Genomic DNA, 14,695 nt, shown 5'->3' with positions numbered 1-14,695 from the left:
AGCAGGACTTTTTTTTCTTTAAAAATATCAAATATCATCTGATGGGCCTGTTAAAGAGTTTTTACTACTTTTGGCAGATGCACTGTCATTCTTTTTTATTGGTAACAGCTTTTGTACTTACAGCTTTTAACAACACCAAGACACTTCCAAAGTGCTGTACTGGAATTTAAACATATTTACTGGATTATTAGTCCTAGTCACTAGTGTGTCCCTGGTGCACCAATAAAATCTCCTCTTAACTGAAGCTCAATATCCTCAATATTTGTATTTCTTAAATCTCATCCAAGGTAGGCCGAGTTGCATACTACATAAGATAAAGATTAATCAACAGTAGCAGATATGGATCAGCAGATAAAATCAAATTCAAGGTCATGGTGGCTCTGAACCTTTATCAGTCTCGCTGCTTCAAGGCTTCTGTTTGAGATATAAACAACACCTTAAGAATTATAATTACCTATCCAGATGAAGAGGTCACTGAGGGTGTTTATGCAACGAGAGACAGGCTCATCTCATTGCCTCTTCCTAAGAAACAAGCAGGCAGAGCAAGCACGTGGCTGTGCATGGACTGCAGACTGACACATAATGCAGGATGCCACTGACTGGCACGTGCTGCACTTCCTGTAAGTTCAGCCACTGCCTTGAATCCAAGGGATTCCACTCCACTAACCTACAGCTGGTGTTGCTTTCGCATCCAGCTCATTGAGCAGTTGAATGCCCCAAATCCTGGCAGTAATCAGAACTTCCTTATTCTGAGGCAGTCTTAACCGAGCAAAAGAGTTCAAAGCCTGACTGCTGAACAACAACCATCATCTCATTATGTAGACCATGTCTTCCATCAGGAACTCATCTACACATGGGTAACAGAATGGAAATCATTAAGAACAGCATCTTCCTCTTCCTGAATTGCATTGTGAACCCCACAGTGCTCTGCTAAGGAGGTGAAGGAGCCATGCGTTCTGTGTTGGGTCTTTATTATGTGTATAATGATGACTAGTCACTTTAGTGGCAGCATGGCCAAAGTGAACTGAATAAGTTACGTATTCATGCTTATTTCACGGCACTATGTAGCCTTCAGACAGCGGAGATAATAGCTTTGCTAACCGTTGATAACCCTCAATAATACGTAATTGTATTTTTTGCTAATTGCTAATGAAGGATCAACATAAGGAATTTGACTCTGGAGCAATCATTAGAGCTTGGGTGTGTCACGCAATTATATCAACTCTGTCTGGAGATGCAGGTTGACAGCAACAGTTCTGGTTTGATTTCGGAACAATTTTTGCCGCTGCAGGAGGTATTGAGTTTCCGAAGTTTTGATGCACTTAATATATTCTGAGCAATTTGAAGGCACAGACCTTTCCCAATTTATCAATCAACAAGCTGAGGAGGATGGGAGGAACTCAACTTGTAAATTGGTTTATTATTGTCTCGTACTGAGATCTGTTACGTACCAATAGATCACAAAGGAGTCGGGTTTTAATGTTAAAACCACTATCTTTATTTGTATCTACTTATAATATAGTAACTAAAACAAAAGAAACAGAAGTTAACAGGGTTATGCGTATATATGTGTGTGGCTCCCAAACAATTAAGCTCAGGAATAATTCTTAAAGTCTTAAGATTAAGATGGTAAAGTGGAAAGGTTCAGTAATCCATGGAATAGATGATGGGAGAGAGATTTGTAATCCAGAATATATTGTAGAGAGAAGGCGATTACTTCAAATTCCACAGGTACCACACTGGTAAAACGAAATAGAAGACGTCAAAGATCTTGTCTGTCAAATCGCTCTGAAATCCACTTAGAAATATCACCAGGTGACAGTCATAGGAATATCATCTTCAAGTGGCTACCACATAACACCCCAATTTTAGGTAAGGGCCAACAAAAGTGATACCACAGGATACTCCAACAAATCCACACCTATGGATTATATGAAGTGGCAGTCACACATCCTTGTGCACTGCGTGCCGATCAACCTGCGAGAATATGGAACTCCCCGTCTTACGATGACAGCAACAAACTGGTTCCAACAGCGCGCGCTCTCTCTCTCTCTCCCTCCCTCCCTCCCTCCCCCCCCCCAGCAGGCTGACACAGCTTGTGACTGACAACATAGTCCTGCCTCACTAAGGCACTCCTAAAGTAACACAGTACAAGCCTGCGTCTCTCGTAACAGATACAGTAAAAAAAAACTTCTTTGGCATGCATTTCATAAAGATCAATTCCTCGTAACAGGGATAGTACAAGGCAAAACAGAATAAATATTTTACAGTTAGAGGAAGTGCAGTGCAGGTAGACAATGAGGCACAAGGTCATAACAAGGTAAGGGAATGTAACTTCTAAGTGCGAGTCAATCAACTAAAAAGTTGTAAAAAGAAGAATGAGGAGGATAAAGTAGAGAAGGAAAACCATGTAAGAGATTGAAGAGAATATAAGTAGACCCTCCTTCCTTGATGTATTATCAGTTAATTTATGAATGCTGTGATTATCTTCAACAACCCTTCTCAATGTCCAACAATCCCACATTCATTACCTTTCCTCTGTCACTGACTACCATTACATCTTTATTCTGACAGTAAAAACTAGGATGTGCACATTATATTCCCATTTTACAAATTTTAGCCTGACATGATACTTACAAATCCATGGCCCTTGAACATTTTCTTCCAAGTAGCTTTGCTAATCCTTAACATCCTTGGGAGATCCATCCTTAGTTCTTGCTACATGGGTTTTGGAAAGTAACTGATGTCACTGCAACCGGCTTTGGGGATGTTATTTTCAGACGCTTGGGGCTGAATGACTTCCAAATTCGAACATTAGCATGTGCAGCAGCTGGTCAAAGTATTATAGCCCAATGTGACGTTTGCAGCAAAAGCAGCTGACAGAGAAAGTGGCTGAGGCAGGTACAGCATTTTTTAAAAGACAGTACAACAGGTACATAGATTGGGAAGATTTAGAACGTAATGGGCTAAGCACTGGCAAATGTGACTGGCTTGGAGGAGACATTTTGGTCATCATGCAAATTAAGCTGTTTCCATGCTGTATAACTCTATATAGTCACAGTATCAGAATCAGGTTTAATATCAGTATAATTCCCTTTCTATTAAGAAAGAAATACTGCAATTTTGTTTAAATAGGTGCTCACAATTTCATGCATGCAGCCCATAAACTGCATGGGGAGCAGTGGCTCTTTGTAGCAATCACCTAAAACAACAGAGAACCCAAAACATCAACTGTTTATTCCACTTCATAGATGCTACCTGACTTGCTGTGTTCCTCCAGCATTATTTGTGTGTTGATCAAGATTTCCAGCATCTGCAGAATATATTGTTTTTCTCAGTTTAACTTAGCTCTAGCTTTGTAATAGGCAACCTAAACTACTCCCACGATGTAACATTTACAGATTTTTTGGGGAGGGGATGGGTAGTGATTATAATATTTTCACCCCTATATTTTATTTCTAGGTAAATGTACAAACATAATGTGCTTCTAAAATGGATCCATTTCATCAGAAGAATGTAATGAGATTATTGTCAAACCTGAGAACTGTATCAACATTGAAGCACCTGCGCTCACTTTAAATCACTCAACAGCAGTATTACCATTGTAACGCACGACACATTTCGATGCCTGTGATTAATTCAAGAGATTTTCTGCTGACATTTAGCCATTTTCCATTGTAATTACACACTTCACACTGGGGTGAAGGAAGTTTGACATTCACAAATCCTTAACAAGTGTTAATATCTCCTTAACTTTTTGAAGAAGTATTTTTTTAAATACATTGTTTTGTGGGTACCTTATTTCAATTAAAGAACAGCTTTGTTGTCTATAGAATTGCTGTAGGCTCCTGTGATTTTGACAAGTTGTTATTTCTCTTGTTCAGTAAAATAGAAATTCTGGCATCAGCATTTCATAACTCATTAATCAATATACATGTTGTGTCAACCTATATAAATCAACTCCATAATCAATGTAACCCTTACCTTCTACCCTCCAATTTTCTTGCATCAATGTGCTAATCTGAAGTTTCTTAAATGTCCTGCATTGTATTACTCTTGACCATCAGCCCTGGTATTGCAGTCCAGGCACCCATCACTCTGTGTAAAATACCTTCCACTGACATCTTCCCCCTGAATTTAAATGGATGTCCTCTGGAATTGGAAATAGCTGCCCTGGGAAGAAAAATGGGAGTTGTCCACTCTATCTATGACTCTCAAAATAAACTTTGTCCCTTTTCCATTTCCATCACAAGGAGGAGGTAAACGTATGCTCAAAAATATTTTTAAAAACTGAAAATACATGTTGAATTTTGCATATCAAAAGGCAGTCTTCAGGACTAAACTAAATCCCTAAACCTGGTAAAATCAGCGCAGAGTTGAAGAAATGTAGTTTTCCAAGGCTCCTTCTGACTCCCAAATTATAAACCAATAGTAGACTTACATGTTTATGATAACAAATGCACAAAATCACAAAATCTACTCTAGTCTGTGTAATATCGTCAGAATGTTTAAAACATTCAAAGCAGACATCAGCAGCAATTTGAAAAAAATACATCTCGCTTCTGATTTTTAAAATGTGATACAGAATGAATTGATACAATTGGATTGTGGGGCAGAAAGAAATTATGTATAATAATCAATGTAGATATCTGAAAACTGTGTACAGAAAGGGATGGAGCATTTTCGTTATGAACAGAGACTGGAGTGCTTCAGTCAGAGCAGATATGACTATGGTATATAAAAGGATTGCAGTAAACTTCCTCATATCAGAAGTAGATAAAAGTAAAGGACTTAGATTTAGGGTATTTAGAGGAGATCTGAAAGGGACTGTTTTCACCCTGAGTGTGGTAAGTACCTGGATTGCACTGCCTAAGAGAGTGGTGCAGGAAGATTTGCTGACAGCACTTAGAAGGCTATTGGTCAAGTGCAGGAAGATGGGATTAATATGGTTGGGTCCACATAGGTCATGCATGGAGATTGAGGGACACATCAAGTCAAGTCGTCACTTTTATTGTCATTTCAACCATAACTGCTGGTACAGTACATAGTAAAAAATGAGACAACGTTTTTCAGGACCATGGTGTTACACGACACAGTACAAAAACTAGACTGAACTACGTTAAAAAAACAACACAGAGAAAGCTACACTAGACTACAGACCTACACAGGACTGTATAAAGTGCACAAAAACAGTGCAGGCATTACAATAAATAATAAACAGGACAGTAGGGCAAGGTGTCAGTCCAGGCTCTGGGTATTCAGGAGTCTGATAGCTTGGGGGAAGAAACTGTTACATAGTCTGGTCGTGACAGCCCGAATGCTTCGGAGCCTTTTCCCAGAAGGCAGGAGAGAGAAGAGATTGTATGAGGGGTGCATGGGGTCCTTCATAATGCTGTTTCCTTTGCGGATGTAGCGTGTAGTGTAAATGTCCGTGATGGCGGGAAGAGATACCCCGATGATCTTCTCAGCTGACCTCATTATCTGCTGCAGGGTCTTGCGATCCGAGATGGTGCAATTTCCGAACCAGGCAGTGATGCAGCTGCTCAGGATGCTCTCAATACAACCCCTATAGAATATGATGAGGATGGGGGGTGGGAGATGGACTTCCCTCAGCCTTCGCTGAAAGTAGAGACGCTGCTGGGCTTTCTTTGCTATGGAGCTAGTGTTGAGGGACCAGATGAGATTCTCTGCCAGGTGAACACCAAGGTGGCCTTGTTCCATGCTATATGACTCAATCACTCAATAAATTATCCATACAGAAGTGGTGATGTTCTTCATACAGGTTATATCTGAAAAAGTCACTTTTACTAATATAAAAATTGGCAGTATACTGAAATGTTAAGTACTTTCAAGGTTTAGAAAGGGTGTTCTGCCTTGCAAAGATTATTCAAAAATATCAAACACTGAATACTGTCTAAATATTGTATATAATAACAAAAGGATCAAATAATTTGAAACACTGGATCAGAAGTTTTGCAGTGCAATAAATTTGGAACTTCTCCTATTATGCCGAAAGCTTATCTCGTTTATTTGAAATGTATGAGAAGATCAACTGATTATAAGGCTGGTGGTTGTCCTCTGGTGAGTTAACAGTCTTGAAAAAAGTGTACATGACAAAAAAAAAATCATTTTCTCCTCCTGTTATTCTTGTTGAAAAGACTGGTATTACTACTTTAGTCCTAAATTCCATGGCTTTCCTTCTGGATCTTGCAGCAACCTGACATGTTATGCAAAAGTTAGTCCGGCAGTATCTAATGTACATTTCCGTCCTTCATCCACAAAATTCAATTATGCCCTGAAAGCCCATCAGATGCTGGGTGTAATTTAGTGTACCCTACATGGAATCCAGCTGTGGGAACTAGCAAGACAGGTGAACCTCCAAGTTTAAAAATTTACTCTATAGCACAGTTCTTGCTTAGACTCCCAAACACTATAATCCTCACAAATATTGTATATATCTCAGGACTTCCATTCAATCACATCTTATCATAACTCCTCCTCCATGCTCTTATCCTGACCATTGAAGTCCTGAAGCCTCCATCACCCCTGATTTCCACCATCTTGCTAGGCCTCTGCCTCACCTATTACCTCCCTCTTCTAGGACCTCTCTGCACAAAAATGGGAAAACATTTTGAACATGTTATACATTAACATCTCATTATCATTTGGCTGACCTCTTGATCTTCACTTATCCTAAATTCCCACATGCTAACAGATTTCTATGCATTGCATTTGCACCAATTTTGATGTCAACATTTGCAAATTATGGGATATCTCCCAAACTTTTGGAGCCTCATAGGACAACATAAGAGACTAATTTATAATATAAAATGCACCTTCACCTTTATGTATTTTTAAAATAATTAATCATGATTCAAACTGTCATGATGCATTCTCTCCCTTGGATGAACAGATTAAATATACTTCAAAGAGAAACAGACTTGGTTTAGGTGCCTGCTTAACTGCAACCTACTTGGCGAATTTTTTCCCAGTATTTCCATAGATATTTTCATCTTCTGAATTAAATAAGATTAATAATCAGAATCAGAATCACTTTATAGCCAGTAGGTGAAACATCTCAGAATTGATTGTGGTTCAGTAGGCATAAACACAGGACAATATCATAACAAGCAATACAATAGCAGCCAACAATTTACAAGACAATAGTGCAAACAGCCATGAACAATCGACAATTAGCAGAATGGTCGCATGTACAAATGTCAATAATCAAACATAAATAAATGTGAGTATATAAATGGACTCAATAATCATCAACAGAACAAGGATAGCAGGAAAGACCATTTAATAGATGTTGTGCAGGTACAGTTGGGATATAACACCTCAGTGAGTTTTGTTGAGAAGGTGAATAGCTACGGGAAAGAAGTTTCAGAGGTGGTGGTGATGAACTTGCAGTGTCTCCCTGATGGCAATTTGGTGGAATAGGTGACGGCTTTGGTGGGTAAAGTCAGCAATAATGTTTTTCAGCTCTTTGCTCTGGCAATGAACCGGCCATTTAATGTCAGTAGCTGACAGCCAATAATTTTCTACGCTGCAGCCTGGTCTTGGAGAGGGTGCAGGTGGCAGGAAACCAAACAGTGGCGAAGGAGGTCACAACACTCTGCATAATGACAGAGTAAAACTGCATCAGGATATGCCCAGAGATGTTTAATTTCCAAAGATGGCATGGGAAGAACAATTTCTGCTGAGCTTTCCTAGTAATAAGCATAATGTGCTTGTCCCACTTCAACATATTGATAACAGTAGCCCCCAGGAATTCGAATGACTGAATCAGAGACACAGCCTAACCATTAAATTCCAAAGGGGGATGGGCAGGTAGGGGGTTGTCAGCAGGTCAATCCTGATTCCCACCACCGGATAGCATTAAGTTCCAAGCTGTTATAAGCACACCATGCTGCAAGATGGTCTACCTCTCTTTGATAGCAGGTGACATCATTATTAGAGATCAACTACAGTGTGTCATCCGTGAGCTTTAGGATTTTAGTGGATTTGTCTTTTAGTGGATATGCATGAAGTGAGAACAGGAGAGGTGAAAGAACACAGCCCTGGGGAGAGCCAGTGCTTAAAAATGTTAAATCAGACAAGTAGGAGCCCAGCCTTATGTACTGCTTCCTGCCTGTCAGGAAGTTCGCAATCCACTGACAGATACAGTAAGATACAGCTAGCTGGTTTAGCTTGCTGTGAAGCAACTCCGCTACAAGAGTATTGAAAGCAGAGTTAAAATCCACAAACGAGATCTTCACATAGATGTTGGGGGAATCCAAATGTGGAAGAATGCAATAAAAGCACAAGTTAACTGCATCCTCAACTAATAATAGAGGTCTGGAAAGACTAACATTCATAATATGCTGCCTGTTTACAGCATTAATAAAGACTGTCTGACAAAGGTCTTATTGAGAAAATTATCTCAATTTGCTACTATACTGTACATCATGGTGGCTCCCCACCATTTCTAAATATCTACTTACAAAGCAGTGCTGCACAACATGAGGTAAAAGGCACAAAGTACACTGCAGATGCTGTGGTCAAATCAAGATGAACAAAATCCTGATGAAGGGTCTCGACCCGAAACGGTGGCTGCTTCTTTCAACCGATGCTGCCCGACCTGCTGAGTTCATCCAGCACGTCATCAGTACGTCTTGATGATGTATAAGACAGCTCTTAATTAAGTAGGGACATTGTGATATTGAATACCAGTGGGTTGCCTGTCTTGCATAAAATCATACAGTATTTAAACATGTTTATTACTATTGAACAATGGGGCTTTAAAACCTTTCTTACTTTCATAAATTCTCCATGTATAGATTTTCAACATCCCAGCTGTTGTCAGACATTTGATAGTTGAGTCTCAAATGCATTGGCTTCTTTTATTTCCTGGATGAGGGCAAGGAATCAACACTTTTTAAAATGTTCATTCAGCTAATACACTTGGCATAAAAATCAATTATTAATTCTAGTGGTTTAGATATTTCTACAAAATTGAATATTTCTTAAAAACAGATTGACATTTTTTATACATTTCAGACATGGCTTTTGATCTCAATTGAAAAATTGCAGCTAAAGGTAAGACCAGTAAAGAAAGTCATCTGAGATTCTGGTACTGGCCTCAGGACTACAGCAGAAAAAAATCTCTGTGCAGAATAACTTCTACAAAAGAGATGACCATTTTATCCTTCACTGGAAATTGTGAGCTTAAGGATTACACGATCTTCAAGATATTTGTTTATCTGAAGTGGGAAACCATTCAGATGTCATGATGGCAAAACCAATTCCATGAAGATAGCTTCCTCTGCCAACGGCCCTTCCAGAAGGCAAATCCATTGCCCTGAGTGCTGAGTTACCTATATCCTGCTCTTCTGAGTTCCCAGGGAACGATAGCAGAACCATGTTCAGGTCCATCACTATTGGGATTGACCATAACATTATGATACTCCAGATTCCGAACTTTACTTTGAAGAGCTGACAATGCCTACATGGGAATAGGCATTAGAAAAGAGTGGCCGTTCCACATCACCGCCTCAACAGAGTGAAAGTCTGGCACATTGGAATGACAATCCAAAACAACCGAAGACCCAGTTTCTTGAAAAATGAGAAGATTAGCTCTCCTTTCATAAGGATCGAAGGGATCCTGGCGACTTTACAAAACACAAATGGTTAGAGCATTGCCATCTTCTTGGTGGCATCTAATCATGTTTTCTGTGTGTGTATGGTGGTACAGCGGTTAGCGTAACACTTTATTGTGCCACCAGCAAGATCTGAGTTCGATTCCCACCGCAGACTGTAAGAAATTATCTGTAAATTGCAATCTGTGACTGCGTGGATTTCCACAGGGGACTCCAGCATCTTCCCACAATCCGAAGATGTACAGCTAGGATTAGTGAGCTGTGGGCACGATTTTGTTGATGCTGGATTTGTTGCAACACATGCAGTCTACTTAGTACAATCCTTGCTGATTTGATTTAACGCAAATTTCAATGTGCGTGTGAGAAATAAAGCTAATCTATCTTTAAAGACTATGCTTCATGGACTGAGAACAAATGGGCATGCCCATCCACATAAATTCTACCCATTTAGCCAGTACTCTCTACATACACATGCAATGTTAATATAGTACAGTACATCTTTAGAGGAACAGAGGAAAATACATTTGACAGTATGTCGTTGAGACAACTTTTAGGGTACTCCTGTCACATCCTTGGATTAAGCACTCAAATAAAAAATGAGGCATACAAATCAATTTTGATAAGAGCACTTAGTCAGCTCATCGTAGCAACAAATGCTCCATGGTCAAGGGCACATATCAAGCAGATTCAAATTAACGGCAAACTTTTTTTCTTGTCTACCAACATCAAAAATAGTCATGTATTCAGTAACATTGTGCAGAAATCAATAGAAAATAATTATCCTTTCAAGACCTCAATCAAGACCGAATGAAGCACAGAAATAGAATAGTTGAAAATGACAAAGAATGATGCAGAGGATTGCACACAAATTCACTTGGAAAATTAAGGTTTTCAAATTATCCACATTTTAGAAAAGAGTTTGCTCTGCTTCCTTTTTTTTCAAATTAATATCACAGAAATTTTTTATATTTGGTGTCAACAACATTAAGAGACAAGATGTATTTGTAGTATCCACAGTATCATCAAGGGGTGGTGGCTCACGAAAGTGGCTTCCAACATCAAGGACCCTTACCACCCAGGACATGCCCTCTTCTCATTGTTACCAGCAGGAAGGAGGTACAGAAACCTAAAGGCACACACTCAGCGATTCAGGAACAGCTTCTTCTCCTCTGCCATCCGATTTCTGAATAGACATTGAACCCAAGAACTTTACCTCACTACTTTTTTAAAAATTTCTATTTTTGCACTACTTATCTTAATTAACCATCTAATATACACACATATATATTTATATATACATTCTGTAATTCAGTTTTTTTCTATATTTATCATGTATTGCATTGTATTGCTGCCGCAAAGTTAACAAATTTCATGACATATGCTGGTGATATTAAACCTGATTCTGATTTTGATTCACACACGTTGTCCCACTTGTTATGGGGTCCTTAGGAAATAATTTAATCGTTATTAAAATTTTCTACCAATGGCTTCAGTAGCTCTTCCCAAGTTACATTTAATTTATCAGAATGCAAACTCATTACATTGTTTCAGTTCCCATTTAATTTTTTTAATCTTCAAATTTTGGGCAACATTCCACCTACTGTGGTGCAAACTTCGGCTGCCACACTAGGTGTATAATTTTATGATTTATTGATTAATGTTTACTGTTACTGTTTAATGCTAAAGTTCTGACCAAGAAGCTTGAATGGGTTCAGAAGGACTACATGCCACACAAAAAGACCCAGGTTTTTTACATAATTGACATACATATTTAAGCATTACTGCCAAGTATGACAGCACCAGGTTCACAAAAGAAGTGATCCACCTCAGTAGTAAGAAAGTAGCATAATGTAGTGTGTAATCCACAGATGGGACTCTTATTCTAAGCGCCAATTGACACGGACCTTTGCATGTTCTCCCTGTTGACTGCATGGGCTTCCTCTAGGTGTTCCAATTCCTCCTGCATTCCAGACTCATAGACTTGCAGATTAATTAACCACTGTAAATTGATCCAAAGATGCAGGTAAGATATGGAACTAAGGGTGGAGGCAATGATGTGACCACGTGGAAGAATAAAATTGGGATTACCTCATGAGGAGTGTAAAAGTGTGCTGAAGGGCTACCTCCACCCTGTATCTTCCTATGGCTCTATGACTCAAAATATTTCTACACTCTACAAGTATGAGAATAGCTCCACATCACATATTCAACAAATGGGCTTCAAGAAACATCTAATATCTTCAAATTTACATCCATCGTTGCCATTCTCAGACTTAACATTTACAGCAAGATCATGTAAAGTTCTGATAATAAAAAGTTGCAGTACAAAGTAGCAATCTAACTGCCAAATAAAATGAGAGTGAAGAAAAAGTTAAAACTTTCCTTTCAAGCTGAAAACTTTAAGCTCCAAATTTATTTGCACTGACAGCTCAGAAGCTTAGTTTCTTTGAGCCCTGACAGGCTGGCTGTCTTTATTTTTGCTCATCTATTTCAAGTGTCAGTATCCCCAACTGACCAGAAATCAGAGATCATCACACAAATCCAGAAGAAGACACTTCGGATTTCAATTATACGACAGTGTATGACTCCTGATTATACAAAACTCAAGAGAAATAAGAAAGAATCTGATATAGAACTACAGCTTGGAAACTTACAATCTAATCATCAGTACTAAAAACAGAAAACACTGGAAATATGAGTTTGGCAGCTTCTGTGGAAAAATATATTAAGAATGTCAGGAAAATAGAAGGATATGGACATTGTATAGGGAGAGAGGATTAGTTTAACTGGTTATTTGATTACTAATTTAATTGGTTTGGCATAACATGGTGTGCCGAAGGGTCTTTTCCTGTGCTGTACTGTTCTATGTTCTATATAATATTTCAAATCAATGCATTTTTCTGCTCTGAAGAAAGAACTTAGTACTTTGCTTCTTCCATTGGAGGTCCATCACTGGCAAGTCCACTATTCATTAATTTCTTTGAGAATTTGTAATATGCTGCTTTTATTTTAAACCAGAGCAAAAATTCAAAGCACATTTATTATCAAAGCATGTACAATATGCAGTGTACAACTCTGAGTCCATACACTGAAGGCATTTCTTGTAAAGTGGAGTTCATGGGATGCTTTCGTTGCTGCGATTTTGATAATGGAGTAAAAAGCAGGATGAGGCATGACTTAGGAGATCGGGGTTTTCTCATGTGCCAACCACCCTTGACCTTTGAGTTACAAGCTTGACGGAGACTTGATGAAACAGATGAGCTGCTGCAGTATATCTTGGAGCAGATGCACATTGCAGCTATCGCACACCAGGGGTGGAGCGGGCACTTTCTCCTGGATAAAGCTGAGCTTTGTAAATTTTAATGAAGCTGCACTCTATCAGGTAAGTTTAATAATCAACCTAAAGTGATTTTGAAGGTCTACAGCTTCAGAAGTGCTCTTAACCCCAAAGAATATATATGCCTGGTCCACGTAAATACTTGGTCTGAAATGTTGAAAGAAAATTTGATGATGAACTGGACTCAATATCAAGCAGAGACAGCACTCTCTAAGTAAAGGAAGTCATTGCCTGGCAGTTTCAATACATAAATGTTAGTTATTATATATCAGCCAATGTTGGATCACTGTGTATACTGATTTACTGCTTTTTTAACCTACATCTTCCAAAATGATGATCCCCATCTCTGAGTTTATGAGGAGTGTAAAATCATTCATGAAGTTGCTGAAGTCACCTTGAATTAAGGTGGCATCCCATCATGGAGGTCCTTCACCATCTGAGATGGGCCCTAGATCATTTTACATTACATTACAGCAAAGTACAGGCCCTTCGGTCCATGATGTTGTGAACAGCCTTTTAAGCTACTGAAAGATCAATCTAACCCTTCCCTCCTACATAGTCCTCCATTTTTCTATCATATCTGTGCCTATCTAAGAGTTTCTAAAATGTCCCTAATATATTTGCCTCTTACACAACCTCTGACAGAGTGTTGAACACACTCATCTTAAAATTATGCCCCTCATATTAGCCACTTCTGTATTGGGAAAAAGTCTGGCTATCGACTTTAATCTATACTTCTTATCATCTTGAACAGCTTTAACAAATTATCTCTCATCCTCTTTCAGTCCTAGCTCTGTCAACCTACACGAATGTTAGCTGATATGCATCAGCCCATGCTGGAACACTGGGTGAACAAGGTATAGACTGTTTTGATATATACATCCTCTATGAAGATGATCCCCATCTCCGAATTTATGAGAGACATAAAATCTTTGATGAAGTTGCTGAAACCACCTTGAATGGCATCTTGGATTAAGGGGGCATCCATCAGTGAGGACTGTCATCAGCCCACTTCTCACTACTGCTTTCAGGAAGGAGGTGCAAGAGTTCGAAGACCCACATTCACCAATTCAGGAACAGCTTCTTCCTCTCCATCAGATTTCTGAACAGTTCCTAAGTCTATGGACACTGTTACTTTTTTTGCACTATTTATTTATTTTGTAATTTTTAATGATGCTATATCTCTGCCCTGCCAATTGCCACAAAACAAAAACATTCATTTCATAAAGACAGTGATAATGGGCCTGATTCTGTTACCCATAGGAGCTCCTGAAACTGAGATGACCCATTCACAGTGGCCACAAACGCCTACTTCCTTGCCAGGAAAAGAAGCAAATATTGACGATGCTGAAGATCTGAAATCAGAATTATTAATTCTGTTTCTCTCTTCATACATGCCATCTGGCCTGCTGAATATTTATTTTTGATCTGTCTCATTTCTGGTACTTTTAGTGTAGCCATTCAAGTGCAATCTCTCTGATTCATCACTGTTGGTAAAGTGGTGTTGGGACTATGAACAATTCACCTCTGAAATTCAGTTTACTATGTATGTTTCAGTCCAAGGCTAAAATGAGGTCTGGAATTAAGTGATTCTGTTACAACCCATTCTAAGTTTCAATGAGCAGAAGTTGCTCATTTGACAGAATTCCCAATACCCTCCTTCTCTACTTAGTTCATGACTGAGAATAAACTAGTGGGGTGGTAATTGTCCAATTAA

The 14,695-nt window shown here is 38.9% G+C and overlaps 1 protein-coding gene and 1 non-coding gene across 3 annotated transcripts in view; one reads left to right on the top strand and one right to left on the bottom strand.

The window, feature by feature from the left end:
• pcdh15b (protocadherin-related 15b) overlaps positions 1–14,695 on the bottom strand; it is a 1,734,278-nt gene that overhangs the window by 864,660 nt on the left and 854,923 nt on the right. The gene's annotated exons all lie outside the window — the stretch shown is intronic.
• LOC140715529 (U6atac minor spliceosomal RNA) lies at positions 9,592–9,716 on the top strand. Its single transcript, XR_012096155.1, has one exon. It is a non-coding gene; the product is annotated as a U6atac minor spliceosomal RNA (small nuclear RNA).

The sequence above is a fragment of the Hemitrygon akajei genome, chromosome 23 (assembly GCF_048418815.1).
Source record: "Hemitrygon akajei chromosome 23, sHemAka1.3, whole genome shotgun sequence".
In the NCBI taxonomy this organism is placed as follows: Eukaryota; Metazoa; Chordata; class Chondrichthyes; order Myliobatiformes; family Dasyatidae; genus Hemitrygon; species Hemitrygon akajei.
Note: the sequence above shows the minus strand (reverse complement) of the source record. Positions and strands in the feature narration are given on the sequence as shown.